The sequence below is a fragment of the Myotis daubentonii genome, chromosome 9, assembly GCF_963259705.1.
Source record: "Myotis daubentonii chromosome 9, mMyoDau2.1, whole genome shotgun sequence".
Lineage (NCBI taxonomy): Eukaryota > Metazoa > Chordata > Mammalia > Chiroptera > Vespertilionidae > Myotis > Myotis daubentonii.
In genome coordinates this window covers 16309133-16327253 of record NC_081848.1, presented here as the reverse complement: position 1 = coordinate 16327253, position 18121 = coordinate 16309133, and positions in this window count along the sequence as shown.

Sequence of the window (18121 nt, the reverse complement as noted above, 5' to 3'; positions counted from 1 at the left end):
GAAGCCCTGGGGTGATGAGGTATGGGCCTAGAAGGGGCTAATGGGGGGAAAGAGGGGACATCTCTAATACTTTCAACAATAAAGATTTTTAAAAATCCAAAACAAAACCAAACAAAAAGACACCTGTATTTGTGAGGTAGGCCTATTACTCTCAGTAAGTAAAATGGATGCTATAAAGGGATACTTCCTCTCTGCCAGGTTACAGGGGCTGTGATTGTTACTACCTAAAATTCACTAGAAAAAAAACATATCTTTGCCCAAGAATGGGATGATAGAGAATCATCAAAATATATGACTATAGAGAAGCTTATTACTTGAAGGCAGAGCAAATGAATGGGTGGGGGAGGGAGCCAAAGATGAGCTAATTCAAGCAAGACACTGAAGGACACATAAAAAGGTCAAATCTGAAAAGAGGGAAAGAGCATGGTGTGGGGAGGTAGAGGTGTTGCAAATGATATAAATACTACTCAGGCCATTTAATGCCAAGGACTGTTCTAGACCTTAAAGCTACAATGTGAAAAAAGATTGTTTCTGTCCTCACGGGCTTTAAACAACTAAGAAAAATGAGCTGTGTAGAAGAAAGGGGACATTAGCATTTATTGGGCACTTCTTGTTGCCTGCATATATGAATGCATTCATGTATCTTTTTCACTTAATGATTACAGTAGCCCTTCATAGTGGGTACATTCATCCCTAGAACCTCGTTCTGACCCAGGGCTCTTTTTTTTTTACCGTTGAACCTTAAAATAGGGATTAAAATAATTCTTTCTCCATAGTAAACAGACACAATTTATGGGAAGTCGATCCAAACTTACCAAATTATAGTGTCTTGGCTAGGTAGCTCCAATTTAAAAATAATTCAGTATCAGACATAATTCAGAAAGCCATAGTAAATGTAAAAATATCTGAAAATTTGGTCCAGAGAAAATGGTATAGACTTGTGTCTCCCTGCTCCTCCCCACTAAACATGACCATATAGTTAAGTATAATCATAAATCCTCAAAATAATGCAAAAAGACGACCAAAGGATAATCCTAAAAGGTGGTAAGAGAAAGGTAAATTGGTCCAGAATCCTAGGACTGGAGAAACAACACCATAGCACAGCATCTTACATCCCCTCAACCAACAGAAGGCAACTCAGGCCTGACCTTTTCCAACCTAGCATCAGAAGGCAGCCCAGATATGCTCATTCCTCCCCCTGATCCTCCAACTGAAGTACCTTTGACACCACTGGGTAAGCCAGGCACCACCCACAGGAGGGATGGATGTTAGTGGCCCACAAGCATTAAGTGGTGGGGGAGGAAGGGAAGAATTATCCTTCCTGCTGAGTCTGAGGCTCCCCTCCCCCACTGGGAGGCAACAACAGAAAGAGGAACTTAGTCACAATAAGCAGCTCAGCCTGGGAAGCATCTTTGCCCCTGCAGGCCTAAGACTCCCCTCCCCCAGGCAAAGACACTGGGATGCCCAGGCAGCACAGAGAGGAAGGATCCCACCACAGAAAGCACCCATCCAGGGGAGTCTCAGACCATGGCTCAGTCCATGAATGTGTATGCACAACCAACAAAGCTTCAAAATATGTAAAGTGAAACATGACATAATTGAAAAGAGAAATAACCAAAATCATAATTATAATTGAAGACTTTAACAATCCTTCCTCACTAATTGATAGAACTAGACAAAAGCCCAGCAATGATATAGAACTTATCAACACCATGAACCAAAAGAATATAGTTGTTGTTTATGGAACACTTCGTCTAACAATAGAAAAATATATATTCTCTTCATTTATTCATGGAACATTAATCAAGATATACCATATACCGGGCCATAGAACAAACATCAACATCTTTTAAAAATCAAAATCATACAGAGTAGGTTTTCTGACCACAATGCAATCAAATTAGAAATCAATAACAGAAAACTCTTTAAACCCTTGAAAAACAAAAAACACACTTTTAATTAATACATTGGTCAAAGAGGAAGTTTCAAAGGAAATTTTTTAATCATAGAAATAAATGAAAATACAAATATCAAAATATTTGGAATGCTGCAAAAGCAGTGTCAAGAGGAAAATTAAATGCTTAGATGTAAAAAGATCTCAAATCAGTACACTTCCTACCTCAAGAAACTAATAAAAGAAGAAAATAAAGCCAAAGCAAGCAAAAGAAAGAAGAAAAGATTATAGCAGAAATCTATAGGGTGGGGCAAACATAAATTTACAGTTGTGAGTACTCAAAACAGAATTTATTCTTATATTATTATTAATAAACTAGTGTCCCGGTGCACAAAATTCGTGCAGGGGGGAGGGGGGATTGTCCCTCAGCCTGGCCTGCACCCTCTCCAATCTGGGACCCCTTGGGGGATGTCCGACTGCCTGTTTAGGCTCAATCCCACAGGCGGCAGTCCGACATCTCTCTCGCAATCCAGGACTGCTGGCTCCTAACCACTCACATGCCTGCCTGCCTGGTTGCCCCTAATCACTCTGCCTGCCGGCCTGCCCACCCCCAACTGCCCCCCTGCCAGCCTGATCACCCCCAATGCCCCCCCACCCCCACCAGCCTGAGCTCCTACAACTGACCTCCCTCTTGGCCTCTAACCATGGCTTTGTCCTGAAGAACATCTGGAAGGTCTCCTGGAAGGTCTCCCAGTCTAATTAGCATATTACCCTTTTATTAGTATAGATTATTGTATTATTTTTATATGAACAACTGTAACCTACTTTTGCTCCACCCTGTATAAATTTTAACATAGAAAAATAATAGAGAAAAGTCAATAAAATTTCATTTAAAAAATTAGTAAAATTAGTAAATCTCTATTAAGATTAATGGCAAAAATAAACAACCCACAAAACACCAAGATCAAGAGTAAAAGAAGACATCATTATACATCCTACAGCCATTAAGAGGATAAGAGTCAAATGGCGAAGTAGGTAAGTACACACTCAAATCCTAACACCACCACATCAAAATGACAATTAAACTACAGAACAACCATCACTCAGAACCACCCAAAATCTGGCTGAAGAGTAGTCCTACAAGTAGGGAATTAAAGAAGAATCCAAATGGAAACTGATAAGAGAGGCGGAGACACAGAACAGGCTGGTCTTATCCTCACGAGTGACAGTTAAAAATTGGGAAGGATAACTTGGCTGCAGCTGTCCCCTGTGAGGAGCGAGGGGTCCTAGCCCCACACCAGGGCCCCCAGTCCATTGTTCCGGTGCCAGGGAGAGACATCCCCATAACTTCCAGCTGTGAAAATCAGCGGAGATTGTGGCTGAGTGAGACTGAGAACTGAGGGAATTCCAGGTGTTTCTCTTAAAGACCTGCAAAGGGACTATTCCAGTGGTTCTCAACCTTGGCTGCACATTAGAATCACCTGGAATCTTGTTAAATCCTGATTTCTGGGCCTCATCCTCCAGAAATTCTGTTTCTTTGTTACTAATGATGAGGCCCAGAAATCAGGATATTTTAACAAGATTCCCAGGTGATTCTAATGCACAGCCAAAGTTGAGAACCACTGGACTATTGGAACTCTCTCTGAGCTCTAGCACTGAGGCTGCAGCTTGAAAGGTGCCAGGAACATACAGAGAAAAACTGAATTGTCTGACATCATGGCAAGGGCTAAAGGGACTGCTTTCTCCTAGACAGAAATGCTGGCTGAGGCCATTGTTCCTTTGCTGAGCCCTCTCCCAACAGAGCTGGCAGGTAAGCATCATTTCTGAGTTTCCATTAATCTGGTCAACAGTGTTCTCGCCCCACCCTGGTGATTCCCTCATACCCCACCCCACCCAACTTATGGGCCAACCCAGATTGTTTCTGTGGCAATCCCATACAAATGGCCTATCTTGGCTCATGCTTCAGACTCTCCTAAAAATCTAGCAAACAAGCAGCATCTGGCCTCAGCATGCCTTGTACCTCTTGCTAAGTGATCCCAAGCCAGGCATTAGTGGCAGCTAGAATCAGTTTGCAGCTTAGCCTCTGCCAGGCACCTCCAAGCCCACCACAAGTAACAGCCATCTGCAGATCGCTCTGTATCTCATGCCAGGGGTTCCCAAGCAAAGAACAGGCAGCAGCTGATGAGGGAGGCCTCAAAGACATCTACAGATGGTTCCAGAGCACATCCAACCACCTCCAAAAGCAACATACCAAGAGTAGACTCAGCCAGCACCAGAGCCCTGCTAAAGTAAGTCCTGCTCTATAAGGTTGGCCCCTGCACAGCAGATCCTCAGCTGCAGTTGCAATCAATTATTGCAGCTAATCAACTACAACAGGAGGGGGCACATAGCCCACACAGGGGCACACCCAGAGCACCCAGCTCACATGACTGAGGAGACTGTGCCTCTGGGCACTACAGGATACTTACTACATAAAGCCATTCTACCAAAAACAAGAGACATCATAGCTCTACCTAATGCATAGAAACAAACACAAATGAGGCAGCCAAAATGAGGAGACAAAGAAAAAAAAAGAACAGAATAAAACTCCAGAAAAAGAACTAAACAAAATGGAGACAGGCAATCTACCAGATACAGAGTTCAAAACACTGGTTATGAAAATGCTCAGTGAACTTAGAAAAGTATATGAATTTAGTGAAAACTCAAGCAAAGACATAGGAAACATTAAGAAGAACCAATCAGCAACAAAGGATACACTAACTTAAATGAAGAATATATTACAGGGAATCAATAATAGAGTAGATATATAAAGGATAAAATCAGCTATTTGATAGATAAGAAAACACCAAATCTGAAGATAGCAAAGTAAGAACAATTTTTAAAAATGAGGATAGTATATGGAGTCTCTGGGTCAACTACAAGCATACTAACATTTGTACCATGGGAATGCCAGAAGGAGAATAGAGAAAGCAAGGAATAGAAAACCTATTTGAAAAAATAATTACAGAAAAATTTCCTAACCGGGTGAAGAAAATAAACACAAGTCCAGGAATTGCAGAGATGAACCCGAAGATCCCACACCAAGACACATCATAATTAAAATGACAAAGGTTAACTATAAAGAGAAAATCTTAAAAGCAGCAAGAGAAAAGCAGTTAGTTACCTACAAGGGAGCTCTCTTAAGACTGTCAGTTGACTTCTCAACAGAAACTTTGCAGGCCAGAACAGATGGCAAGAAATATTCAAAGTGATGAAAAGCAAGAACCTACAACCAAGATTACTCTACCCAGAAAAGCTATCATTTAGAATCAAAGACAGATAAGGAGCTTCCCAAACAAGAAAACACGAAAGGACTTCATCACCACCAAACCAGTATTACATGAAACATTAAAGAATCTTCTTTAAGAAGAAGGGGGGAAAAAGATAAAAGATACGAATAATAAAATGCCAATAAATACATACCTATCAATAATTACTTTAAATGCATATGAAGTAAATGTTCCAATCAAAAGACATACGTTCTTGTTTTGAATAGATAACAAAACAAGACCCTTAAATACAAGAGTCTTACTTCAGATCACAGACTGAAGGTAAAGGAATGGAGAAAGATACTTGATGAAAATGGAAACAAAACAAAACAAAAAAGCTGGGATAGCAATTCTTATACCAGACAAAATAAATACCAAAAGAAAGGCTCTAACAAGTGATAAAGAAGTACCAACAACTCCATTTTTGGGGCATTTATCCGAAGAAACCCAAAATCCTGAATCAAAAAGACATATACATCCATATTCTCACTGCCCCATTATTTACAACAGCCGAGGTATGGAAGCAACCTAAGCAGCCATCAGAAGATGAATGGATAAAGAAGTGGTGTATATACCAAGCCAATGGATTATGACTCAGCCATAGAAAAGACCACAAAGTATCTAAGACATAAAGTTAATTTTCACACACACACACACACACACACACACACACACACACACACACACGTACACATAACAGTGTTTTAAACATTTTTCAAGGTTTCCCATTCACCGCATTGCCAGGAATGCTCTTGTCCTAGATGCGCACTGAGCTCACTGCCTGTCTCTCCCCACTTCTTCAACTCTTTACTCCAATGTGCCTTCTCAGAGAGCCTTCAAGTAATTGAAAACACTTTTTTTTTTCAAAATGCTGGGAATCCGGAGCATAGAAACACTGCTTAATCTCCTCATTTCTAAAATGAAGATACTTGCTCTACTTAAAGGACAGGAAACAATTGCTAACTCCTTCAGCTAAGGGGTGGGGAACTGCGCTGTCCGCTGGTTTCAGCAGTACCAGGCAGTGCACAGGAGAACCTCCTGCCCTCGAGGAGCTGACACTCTATGGGAAGGCACACAATAAAGAAGATAAAGCAAATGTTTAGTTCACAGACACACCTCATTTTATTGCACATTGCTTTATTGTGCTTCACAGGCGTTGCATTTTTTACAAATTGAAGGCAAGAACCTCCACAGGCAAAATGCTCCCGGCTCACTTCACTGCAGTGGTCTGGGACGGAACCATATGTATCCAAGCGAGGCTGCCATTAGATGCTGACCAGTGCAAAGGAGAAAAAGAAAGCAGGGGAGGGAGATGGAAGTGGCAGGAGCAGGCAGGTCGGGGTAAACCTTTAGATCAGGTGTCCAGGGAAGGCTCTAGGGTTCCATTCCTGGTCAGGGAAAATACCCAGGGTGTGGGTTCCATCCCCCGTCAGGGTACTGCAGGAGGTAACCGATGGATGTTTCTCTCTCACATTGGTGTTTCTCTCTCACTCCCTCTCCCTTCCTCTCTCTCTAAAATCAATAAAAACATATCCTCAGGTAAGAATTATTTTAAAAGATTATTATCTAGAATCAGGGCCATTAGACGTAACCTAAGAAATCAACAAGTCAACATCAAAGGACCCTCAGAGGCCACATGAGGCACAGGTCCCACGTGAGGACGTGGCAGGGCGTTTCCCAGTGCTGTCTCCATGGGCCATGTCACCTGGCATTTGACTACCCGAGAAGCTGGTCCCTCAAGGCTCACGTAGAACCCACAGCTGGTGAAGCCACTTCCTGGTTGCAACCAGACACTAGCTTCCCTAAGACATTCATTTCTCAAATGCCCACCACACTCTTAGCTGAGGATCTGTTCAGCTCTGGTTTCTAATCCCCTGAATTGATAGCACAGAGCCGTGCTTCTTCAGCTTCCTTCCCTCTGCAAGGCTTTCCATTCAGGACCACCCACAGCTGCCACACATACACTCAGAGCTGTGGCAGTGGACAAAACAGCACTTGGGCACACAACTCAATCAGGTCGGTTACGTTTGACTCGACCTGGGCCTGAGGAGTTCTCTTACATACGGTTCCACCTTCCCCCGCCCCCCTCCCCGAGGTGTCAAATACAGGCTCCAGCTGCTCACGATGTCAGCGTCGCTTGTTGCAGTCAAAACAGCTCCTGGTGCCATGTGGCACCCATGTAAACAAGTGGTTGGTGAGGTGTCACATAGACAAAACAACTGTTGGAAGGACTGGGTTTTCCCTTTCCACCCAGCACAAGTTGGCATGAGTCGAGGGTGATGCCTGCCAAGTATGTGGGCAGTTGGGGCCTGCACACGTGGCTGTTTGTGGTGCTGGCAGCTGCCCCATCTTCCCGCTGTCTTTCAGTAGGGTGGGCTGCTTGGTTTGGAGCGTGGGGCAAAGAAGGGAGCTAAGTGTGAATTAGGATAGGGCTAAGTGTGTCAGTTCCCTAACCCGAAAAAGTCTCCCATGTTTTCCAAGTTCACCCTCTTGTCCAGAGTGGGATTTGCGGGGACCTGATGTTCACCCCAGCCTGCATCTTTGTGTGACTGACCAGGCGACAACAAAGGCTTTCTTGGAATCTGAGGTTAAAGAAAGATGAAGGGCCAGGGCCGCCTGTCTGTCTGCAATGGGCATATTGCATAATAATAGCTCTCTCTGATCTTTCTTCTGCATGTTCTTGGTTTCTCCACGTCTTCCTTTCGGCTTTGTAATGTGACACTCAGCCGCTGGTTTCTTATCTTTGCTGCTCCCTCACCCCCTCCCACCCCCCAACCCTTCTCTCTCAGATCCACACAGAGAACAGACCACTCCAGCTTTGAAGCCTTAAGGATCATGGCATTTGCCTTAACACCCTCTGTTTGCCGGACTCCTCGTTTAATGATGGAGTAACCAGGCAAGGACCATAAATTGCCTCCCCTGCCTTTATCTTGCCTTCCTTTCCTCTCTCCCAATTATAAGGTGTCTAACACAGGCAGCTCACCGTGCTCTCCTCGGCCCTGGAGGCCCCATCTTAGAGTGGGACAGGGCCGAGATATGAATATTTGGTCTGGATTTTTCAGCTCCTCCATAAACTCAGGAGATATGAAAAACAAGACTGTTGACTTTCTTAGACAGCTTTTACACTTCGTAAGTTTCTCCTGGGGGAGAATAACAAAGTCCAGAAGAGAAAACATTGTCCACCTGTGGGAAGCTTCAGGGGTTACCACAGCTTGGTGGACCCCAAGTTTGGCCAGTGGGTGGCTGCATGAGGAGCTGCGGCATGTATGGTCCAGTTTGACACTCCTGGGGAGCCCTAAGCTGCCAGCTCAGCAGGAGCATAAGGAGAGTGGGTGTTTCCAAGTATCCCAAGCTTCCCAAGTATCCTGCTTCCTTTGCTCCTTCCAAGGACTGTGCTGTGAAGCAAGAGAACAAATTGTCCTCCACGTAGCTCTTCTCAAAGACACTGAGTGCAATGAGCAAGAACTCCCCATCAGGGGTCCCCAACTGCTTGGGCCTCTCAGAGGTAGAAATGGAGATACCCTCATAATTTTCAACACAAAAAAACAATGGCTAATGACAACATCCACACCATTTTTTACTTTTAATTGTAATTCATGAATTTGGTATGTCAACTTGTGGGAAAAGAAGGGCTGTCTCCTGACAAAATTAACTACTTACAATTGCATAAGGGTTTAGGGGTTACTTTTTTATATTTAAAATTATATGTTAAAAATTGGGATGTGCAGGGAGGAAATAATGAAAGGAGCCATTAGGGATGAAAAGACAAGGCCCCTCTGACAACTTGCTCAGGAATCCCCAACAGCTGTCAACCTCTCAGACTCTCATGTAGCCCTCCCACTGCACAGAGCGCACTGCCCCACACACAGTCCCAGGGGACTAATACACTACAAGAACTTCTCCTGGAAACGCAAGCAAGTGACAAGAAGGATTTGAATTTTGCAATCTTTTTTTTTCTGCTTGTTCTCCACAAAGATGCTCTTTATTACCTGAGCAGGTCTGCCTAGGCCCTAGGGCCAACCGGTAGTGTGTGGTTTCTTGACTTCGTGTAGGAAAAATTTCACAACACAACTATGAGGACACGTATATTAAAGCTGGAGGGCTTGGTATAGAAGAAGCAACAGCAGAGCCTAGGCTGGGCTGCCCTAATTCACTGGGAAGTCAGAGAAAAGGGGGCGACCTTGGGGATAGGTTCAGAGGATTAGCCTGGGATAAGCTGCCACTGCCCCTTGCTCCCCTGGTTGCAAGTCTCATGGGGACCCTTAGAGTAAGGGAGATGCATGCCTGTGGGGGAAGAAGAGAGGGAAGAAGAGGGGGAAGGGAATGGCACAGGCTGCTCCCCAGAGAAAGAACACAAGCAGCATCTTTCTCTTGAGGCTTTTATCACTCTCTCACAGGCAGGGATCTTAGAGGAGGTGTCAGCGTGAGGGTTTCAGCAGAATATTCATCAGTTTTCCAAGTGTGCTCTTTCCGGGCTATGGTCTCCATTGATTGGCCAGTGCCAGCGCAGAGGTTCATGGGTCACTGCAGCTGGTCCTGGTGTCACCCACCTGGTTTTGCTGTTTTTCTGGACCTGGAGCTGACATACAATTGAGGCTTAGATGTTATTTCTAGAGAGACTACCTTCTGTATCTGGCTACTAATAAAGAGCATCTTTGTTCAGCTGTCAGTCCCAGTTTCCCTATTCCACTTGTCCTGGCTTACTGGCCTGTCTCACTCTTGAGCAGTGAGGTTCTCAGGAGTGAGGGTTGGGGGAGGAGAAGAGGGAGGATAACACAAACAGGATGATTTCTGTAGGGCTGATGAGACAATAGTGGTAGTTACTGACGTAATATTCATGATCACTTGTTGAGTACCTCGTGGCTTTCAGAGTTTATTCAAATCCCATTATTCCAAGCCCTTTATGATGTCTTGAGCAAGTATGATTACCCCCATTCTTCAGATTCATAAATTGGTTACTTAATTAGTAAATGGCTGAGCCAAGGCTTGACTAACCTTGTGCCTTTTCAAAGCTAGTATGAAGGTTTGTAAAGGTGCTTCCTCTCCCACCCCACTCCCAATTATCTCAGATGCTTTGGGGACTTCTAGACCTATACATCAGGGCTGAAACAACCACTCAGATGAAAATTAGACCGACCCAGCACTAACAATAAAAGAAAAAAAGAAAGTTGATGTCATCAAAATTAAACCTTTCTCCTCATAAAAACCCATCTTTAAGAAAATGAATACTACTAGATACACATTGAAATTACAACTAAACTACATCATTCAAACCATCTGAAACCTAGCTGAATGGAAGTCCTACAACTAGGGATTTAAAGAAGCAGCTACATCGAGACTGGTAGGAGGGGTGGAGACACAGAACAGGCTGGTCCCATACCTACATATGGCAGATAAAAAATTGGGAGGGATATCTCAGCTGTGGAAGTCTCCCCTGAGGAGCAAGGGGTCCCAGCTCCACACTAGGGCTCCCATCCCATGGTTCCAGTGCCAGGAAGGGAAGTTCCCATAACTTCTGGCTGGAAAAAAGCAATGGAATTATGGCTGAGTGAGACAGAGGGTTGTTAGTGTCCCAGGCAGTCCTCTTAAATGGCCCACGCACATGGATAGACATACTCAGACTCACTCACTCTGAGTTCCACCACTAAGGTAGCAACTTGAAAGAATTCAGGGACATACAGAGAGGAACTGAATTGTCTGGCATCAGGGTGAGAGCTGAGGGGTCAGTTTTTTCCCAGCAGAGTGCTGGAAGAGGCAATTATTCCTTTTCTGAGACCAACCCACACATACAGAGCCAGCAGGCTAATGCCATATTTGAGTCTCCTTCAACCCAGCTCACACTCTTCACCCACCCTAGTGATTCTCTGAGACCCCATCCCACCCAACTTGTGGGACCACCCAAGCTGTTTCCAGTGACTTTGTCATACAAATGGCCTGTCTTGGCTTATGCTTCAGATTTTCCTAAAATCTCTCAAACAAACAGCATCTGGCCTCAGCAAGCCCCATACCTCACAGTAAATGGCCCCAGGCCTAGAACTAGCAGCAGCAGGCCTTGGTTCACAGCCTGGCCTCTCCTGGGGACCTCTAAGCCCAGGACAAGTAATAGCTATCTGCAGATCAATCTGTAGTTCATGCCAGATGGCCTTGGGCAGAACACAGGGGGTGGATGACCTTGGCCTGCATGTCCTGAAAGCCCCAGAACCAGCTCACCCAGTGGAAAACTTCATACAAATTTGAAGAACCACCCAACCACCTCCACAAAAGACACATTCAAGGAGTGGACTCACCAGACACTAGAGCCCCGCTGAAGTTACGTCCTGCTTCATGGGGTGTGACCCTGCAGAGCAGATCTCATCTATGATTGCAGCCAGTACTTGCAACCAATAAGCCTAGGGGTAAATCTATCCCTTTGAGGTGCCAATAGCAATCAAAGCTCAACTACAACAGGATGGTATACACAGCCTACATGGAGGGGAGTACACCTGGAATTCCCAGCTTGGGTGCCTGGGGAGGCTGTGCCACTAGACCCTATAGAACACCTACTCCATAAGGCTACTCTACCAAGCCTGGGAGAGTAGCAACTCTACCTAATACATAGAGACAAATGCATGGCAGGTTCCAAATGAGAAGACAAAAAAAAAAAAAAAAAAACCCTAGTCCCAAATGAAAGAACAGAACAAAACTCCAGAAAAAATAACTAAACAAAATGGAGACAAGCAATCTAATAGATGCATAGTTCAAAACAACAGTTATAAGGATGCCTAATGAACTTTGTGAGAACTTCAATAGCATAAAAAAGAATATGGAAACCATAAAAAGAAAATAGTCAGAAATGGATACACTAACTGAAATGATACACTAACTGAAATCAAGAAAAGGTTATAGGGAATCAACAGTAGAGTAGATGAAGTGAAGAATAAAATCAGCAATTTGGAAGGTAAGATAGCAAAAAACACCCAATCAGAAGAGCAAAAAGAAGAATGAATTCAAAAATATGAAGATAATGTAAGGTGCCTCTGGAACAACTTTGAACATACCAACATTTACATCATGGGAGTGCCAGAAGGAGAAGAGAAAGAGCAAGGAGTTGAAAACCTACTTGGAAAAATATTAACATAGGGAGACAACCAAGATGGTGGCAAAAGTAAACTCCTGAACTTACTGCTATGCACAAGCACATTAAAACTACAACTAAAAGACAAAATGAATATCATCCAGAACCATGGAAAGGCTGGCTGAGTGGAAATTCTACAACTAGAAGGAAAGAGAAAAGCGCATTGAGTCCGGCAGGAGGTGGAAGTGTGGAGGAACGGAAGCGCACGCGAAAGGGGCTGGCAACTGGGTACACTGTTGTCTTTTTCAATCAGGAGGGAGATACAAGCTCCTGAGTGCTCTGAACTCCAGTTGCGGGCAAAAATTTTGGGACCCAGACTCATATGGAGAGAAACTGTACTGTCTGGCATCGGGCCAGAATGTGAGGGCGGCTTCCTCAAAGAACTGCTTGCAGCATTCATTGTTCCTGCATGAGGCTGTGGGACACAGACTCCAGGACATCTCTGAGGCAAAGCAGACTGGCAGCCATTGTGGTTTGCTCCACCCTGGTGATTTCCCCGCCCCACCCAATTTATATCCCCACCTAAGCTGTGTGCAGAGGCTTTTGCATACTAGTGGCCTGGCCTTTCTCTGCCTAAAAACCTGTCAAACTGTAGCTGGGTCAGAGAATCCCAGAGATTCCAAAAGAAGGCCTCAGGCTCATCAGCAGTCTGCATTACTTCACAGCGGCGCCTCATCTGGGCATCTCCAAATCCCAAACAAAGAGGAGGAATCTGCAGATCTCTCTGTAGCTTCTGCTGGGTGGCTTCAGGCAGTGGTTGACTTTGCACCTCTTGGAGATCCAAGAGCCAGTCTACCCAGTGGTCAGAGGGAGACCATCCAGATTACAACTCTTCACATCCATAAGAGACACACTCAGGGGGCAGACTCAGTGAGCGCCAAAGCCCCACTGAAGCAAGTCCTGCCCCATAAGGATGTCTCCAGCACAAAAGTTTTCCCATTGTAGACATAACTGGTCCTCACAGCCAACTGACCTGGAGGTCAATTCCTCCCAATGATACCAACAGCAATCAAGGCTTAACTACAACACAAGACTGTGCATGCACACAGCCCACAAAGGGGTGAACCAAGAATGTCCACCTCAGGTAATTAGGGAGGCACACAAAGCTACTCTATCAACACAGGGAAGCAGCCAAAATGCAGAGACAAAGAAACAGGTCACAAATTAAAGAAATGGAGGAAAGCAAACTACTGAATATAGAATTCAAAACCATGGTTATAAGGTTACTCAAGAATCTTCTAGAAACCTCCAAGAAATATAGTGAGACCCTCAAGAATATGAAAAAGGACCAATTAGAAATTAAGCATACACTGACTGAAATAAAGAACAATATACAGAGATCCAACAGCAGACTAGGGGTCTTGATTCCCAAGAATCAAGTCAAAGATTTGAAATATGAAGAAGCAAAAAACATCCAACTGGAAAAGCAAAATGAAAAAAGAACATAAAAATATGAAGATAGTGCAAGGAGCCTCTGGAACAACTTTAAGTGTACCAACATCAGAATTATAGGGGTGCCAGAAGATGAGAGAGAGCAAGATATTGAAAAACTATTTGAAGAAATAATGACAGAAAACTTCCCCTACCTGGTGAAAGAAATAGACTTACAAGTCCAGGAAGCGCAGAGAACCCCAAACAAAAGGAATCCAAAGAGGACCACACCAAGACACATCATAATTAAAATGCCAAGGGCAAAAGACAAAAAGAGAATATTAAAAGTAGCAAGAGAAAAACAGTTAGTTACCTACAAGGGAGTACCCATACAACTGTCAGCTGATTTCTCAACAGAGACTATGCAGGCCCAAAGGGAGTGGCAAGAAATATTCAAAGTGATGAATAGCAAGAACCTACAACCAAGATTACTCTACCCAGCAAAGCTATCATTTAGAATTGAAGGTCAGATAAAGAGCTTCAGAGATAAGAAAAAGCTAAAGGAGTTCATCACTGCCAAACCAGTATTATATGAAATGCTGAAGGATATTTTTTAAGTAGAGGAAGAAGAAGAAAAAGGTAAAGATAAAAATTATAAGCAACAAAGTGACAACAAATACATATCTATCAACAAATGAATCTAAAAATCAAGTGAAAAAAATCTGATGAACAGAATAAACTGGTGAATAGAACAGAATCAGGGGCATAGAAAGGGAGTGGACTGACAATTCTCGGGCGGGAGGGGGTGTGGGGGGTGCGGGAAGAAACTGGATAAAAATCGTACACCTAGGAAGAGGACAGTGGGGGAGGGTAAGGGCAGGAGGTGGATAGGAACAGGGTGGAGGGGAGCTATGGGGGGAAAAAGAGGAACAACTGTAATAATCTGAACAATAAAGATTTATTTTTTTTAAAAAATGAAGAAAAGAAAAATATTGACATAAAACGTCCCTAACTTAGTGAAGGAAATAGACACCCAAGTCAGAAAGCACAGAGACTCCCAAACAAGATGAGTCCAAAGAGGCCCACACCAAGACACATCATAATTAAAATACCAAAGGTTAAAGACAAAGAGAGAATCTTAAAAGCTGTAAGAGAAAAGTAGTTATCTACAAGGGAGCTCCTATAAGTCTGATTTTTCAACAGAAACTTTGCAGACCAGAAGGGATTGGTAAGGAATATTCAAAGTGATGAAAAGCAAAGACATACAACCAAGATTATTCTACCCAGCAAAGCTATCATTCAGAAGCAAAGGATATATAAAGAGCTTCCAGAAAATAAAAAGCTCAAAGAGTTCATTATCACTAAACCAATATTATAAGAGATGTTAAGGGGTCAAGAAGAAGGAGGAAGAGGGGGAGAAGGAGGAGGAGGAGGAGAAGGAGGAGGAGGAAGAAGAAGAAGAAGAAGAAATAAAAAATATGAATAAAATGGCAATAAATACATATCTATCAACAATTGAACCTAAATAACAAAATAAATGAACAAGCAGAACAGAAACAGAGAACATGTTGATGTTTGCCAGATGGGGGGGGTTGAGGGGTTGGATGAAAAAGGTGAAGAGGTTAAGAACTACAAATTGGTAGTAACAGAATAGTCACAGGGATAGGGAGTGTAGTCAATAATATTCTGATAAATATGTATGGTATCAGGTGGGTACGAGATTTATCGGTATGATCACTTAGTAAGTTACATAATGTCTAGTCACTGGAGTGTATACCTGAAACTAATATAATATAGTTTGTCAATTGTAATTGAAAAATAAAAAGTGTGATTTTTAAAAAAAGAAAATGAATAGATAGTCCACAGACTGGGAAATATACTGTATATATACATAGCACCTAGCTGACAAATCCAGAATATATAAAGAAATTCTACAAATCAAGGACAGAAAGACAAGTAATTAAAGTTATAAAATGGGCAAAGACCTGAATAGATACTTCAGGAAATATACAAATGGCCAATAAGCATGTAAGAACGTGCTCAACATCATTAGTGTTAAGAAAATGCAAATAAATACCACAATGAGATAGCACTTACATCGTTCTAGAATGGCTAAAATTTAAAAGATTGACATCACTAAAGGATGGGGAGCAACTGGAACTCACATACATTATGAGGGAGCATATATAAAATTGTACAACCACTTTCTCAGTGTCTTATAAGTTTAAATATACTGGTACATTCACTCTAGATCAGGCGTCCTCAAACTACGGCCCACGGGCCACATGCAGCCCGCCAGAAACATTTATCCGGCCCACCGGGTGTTTTTGCTGCCGCTGCCTGTCCTGCGTAGCAACCGACTTGTCCCGGGCCTGCAGTGCGCATGTGTGGAAGGTCTGAGGGACAGTGAACTGGCCCCCTGTTTAAAAAGTTTGAGGACCTCTGCTCTAGATATTTCATGGAATATAAAATATATGTCCATAAAAAAACTCATATACAAATATTCATTGCAGCTTTTATTCATAATAGTCAAAACTATTAAACAACCTAAGTGTTCACTGATAGAATAATGAATAAATTATGACATATTCAATGAAATGAAATGCTATTCAGCACTAAAGAGAAATGAACTACTGACTCATACAACAACATGGTAGAAAACACATTATGTTGAGCAAAAGAAGACAGGCACCAATGAATGCATATTGTATGATTCCATTTACATGGAGTCCAAGAGAACATGTTGATGTTTCTAAAATCTCTTATGAAATGGTAGTGACAAGAGTCAGAAACTAGTTAGGAAGGTGGCGGAACTGATTGGGAAGGGGCACAGGGAAAGTTGGGGGGAAATGGAAATGTTCTCTTTCTTATTTTGAACAGTGCACCAAGATGGATGTTTAAAACTGTCAAACTCTTCTAGCTGACCTCTTAAAATCTATGTATTTTATTGTATGTTAATTATGTCTCAATAAATTATTTGTAAAAGAAGCCTGCTGGGTTAACTACCAGGATTATGGCTTTGCCCCCCGGAGGCCAGTTTCTTCCCATTTGACAGAAACCTGAGATCTGAGCTCCCCCAGTAGCCTGGTCTACGGGGTGAAGGCAATGAAGTTTCAGCAAAGCAACTTTAACCAAAAGGCCTTTCTGCATAGTGATGCCCTGCCCCTGAGCCAAACTGACCTCTTATTTATTCTGTTCATTTGTTAAAACTCAGAGGAGGAATACCAGAGGCGCTTGCCAGTCATTCCCCCGTCATCCAGAAAGGAAAAACGTACAACTCTCTGCACAGTGCACTGGCTAACAGGCCCAGGTCACCTGCCGTGCTGGGCAGGGAGGTTCTCATTGTTAGCATAGAAGTCAACTCTGATGACAGCCTTGCTCCTCATTTTAGGAGTCACTGCACCTCACACAGAGATCAACTTTAAAACTTTAGGCAGAAATGATAAAAAGGGGGTTTCAGGCCATACCTATATGTTCGTAGATCCAGAATGCCTGCATTTCCTGGAGAAGCATACTCTGATGGTACCCAAACAACCCCTGAGGGCCAGGGAGTTCTCATCCTGGGAAGACCAGTATGTCTGGGACTTAGAAACCAGACACATGAGGGACAGTCACAAGAATCAGGTGCCTTTACCCAGGAGGGAGTGTGGGGAGACACCACAGAATTCAAATACTTGAAGGGCTACCTAAAGGAAGAAGAAACAGGCTTTATACTCCAAACTGTTAAACTTCAACCAATGTATAGAAGTCACAAGAAATTAGATGTTATTGCAACATAAAAAGGACCTTTGTAACAGAGACGCTGTTTGGCATTTCATTCACATATCAATTAATTGAGACAATAATTTTTGAATATCCACAATGTTGGACGTACACCAGGATGGATCAGTTGCGGACTTGGCCCTGGAAATGAGAGACAAGATATGGCTGTAAGTAACTCAGAACAAGGCAACAAGTTCAGGTGAGAGGGCCACATTAAGAGAAGGAAAGATTGCTTCTAACCCAGCTGGGTCCTCCATGATACTCAACAATCATTTTGCTCCTTCACATTTATTCTTTCATCCATTCAATAAATATTGATTGAGTCCTACTGTGTGTCAAGTACTGTTCCAAATGCCATGGATATAGACTGAATAAGAGACAACCCCTTGTCTGCATGGAGTTTATGTCCTACTGAGGAAAGACAGGCAAAATGGAAACAGATATGGTAGCGTGGCAGTTGGTGACTGGCATTACAGAGAAATTGGGTTGCGCTGGACCTTTATCACTCTCTTCAAGCAAACAGCCTCTCTTCTCTTGCTTTTGACTGCAATGACCTCCCACAACATTGCAAAAATTGTGGCCTCAGCCCCTCTCTCCTGCACATCCTAACCTCCATCCCCTCTCCCCATTCTTACCCAATTACTTTCTGATTCTTCCTTCAGGACTGACCTC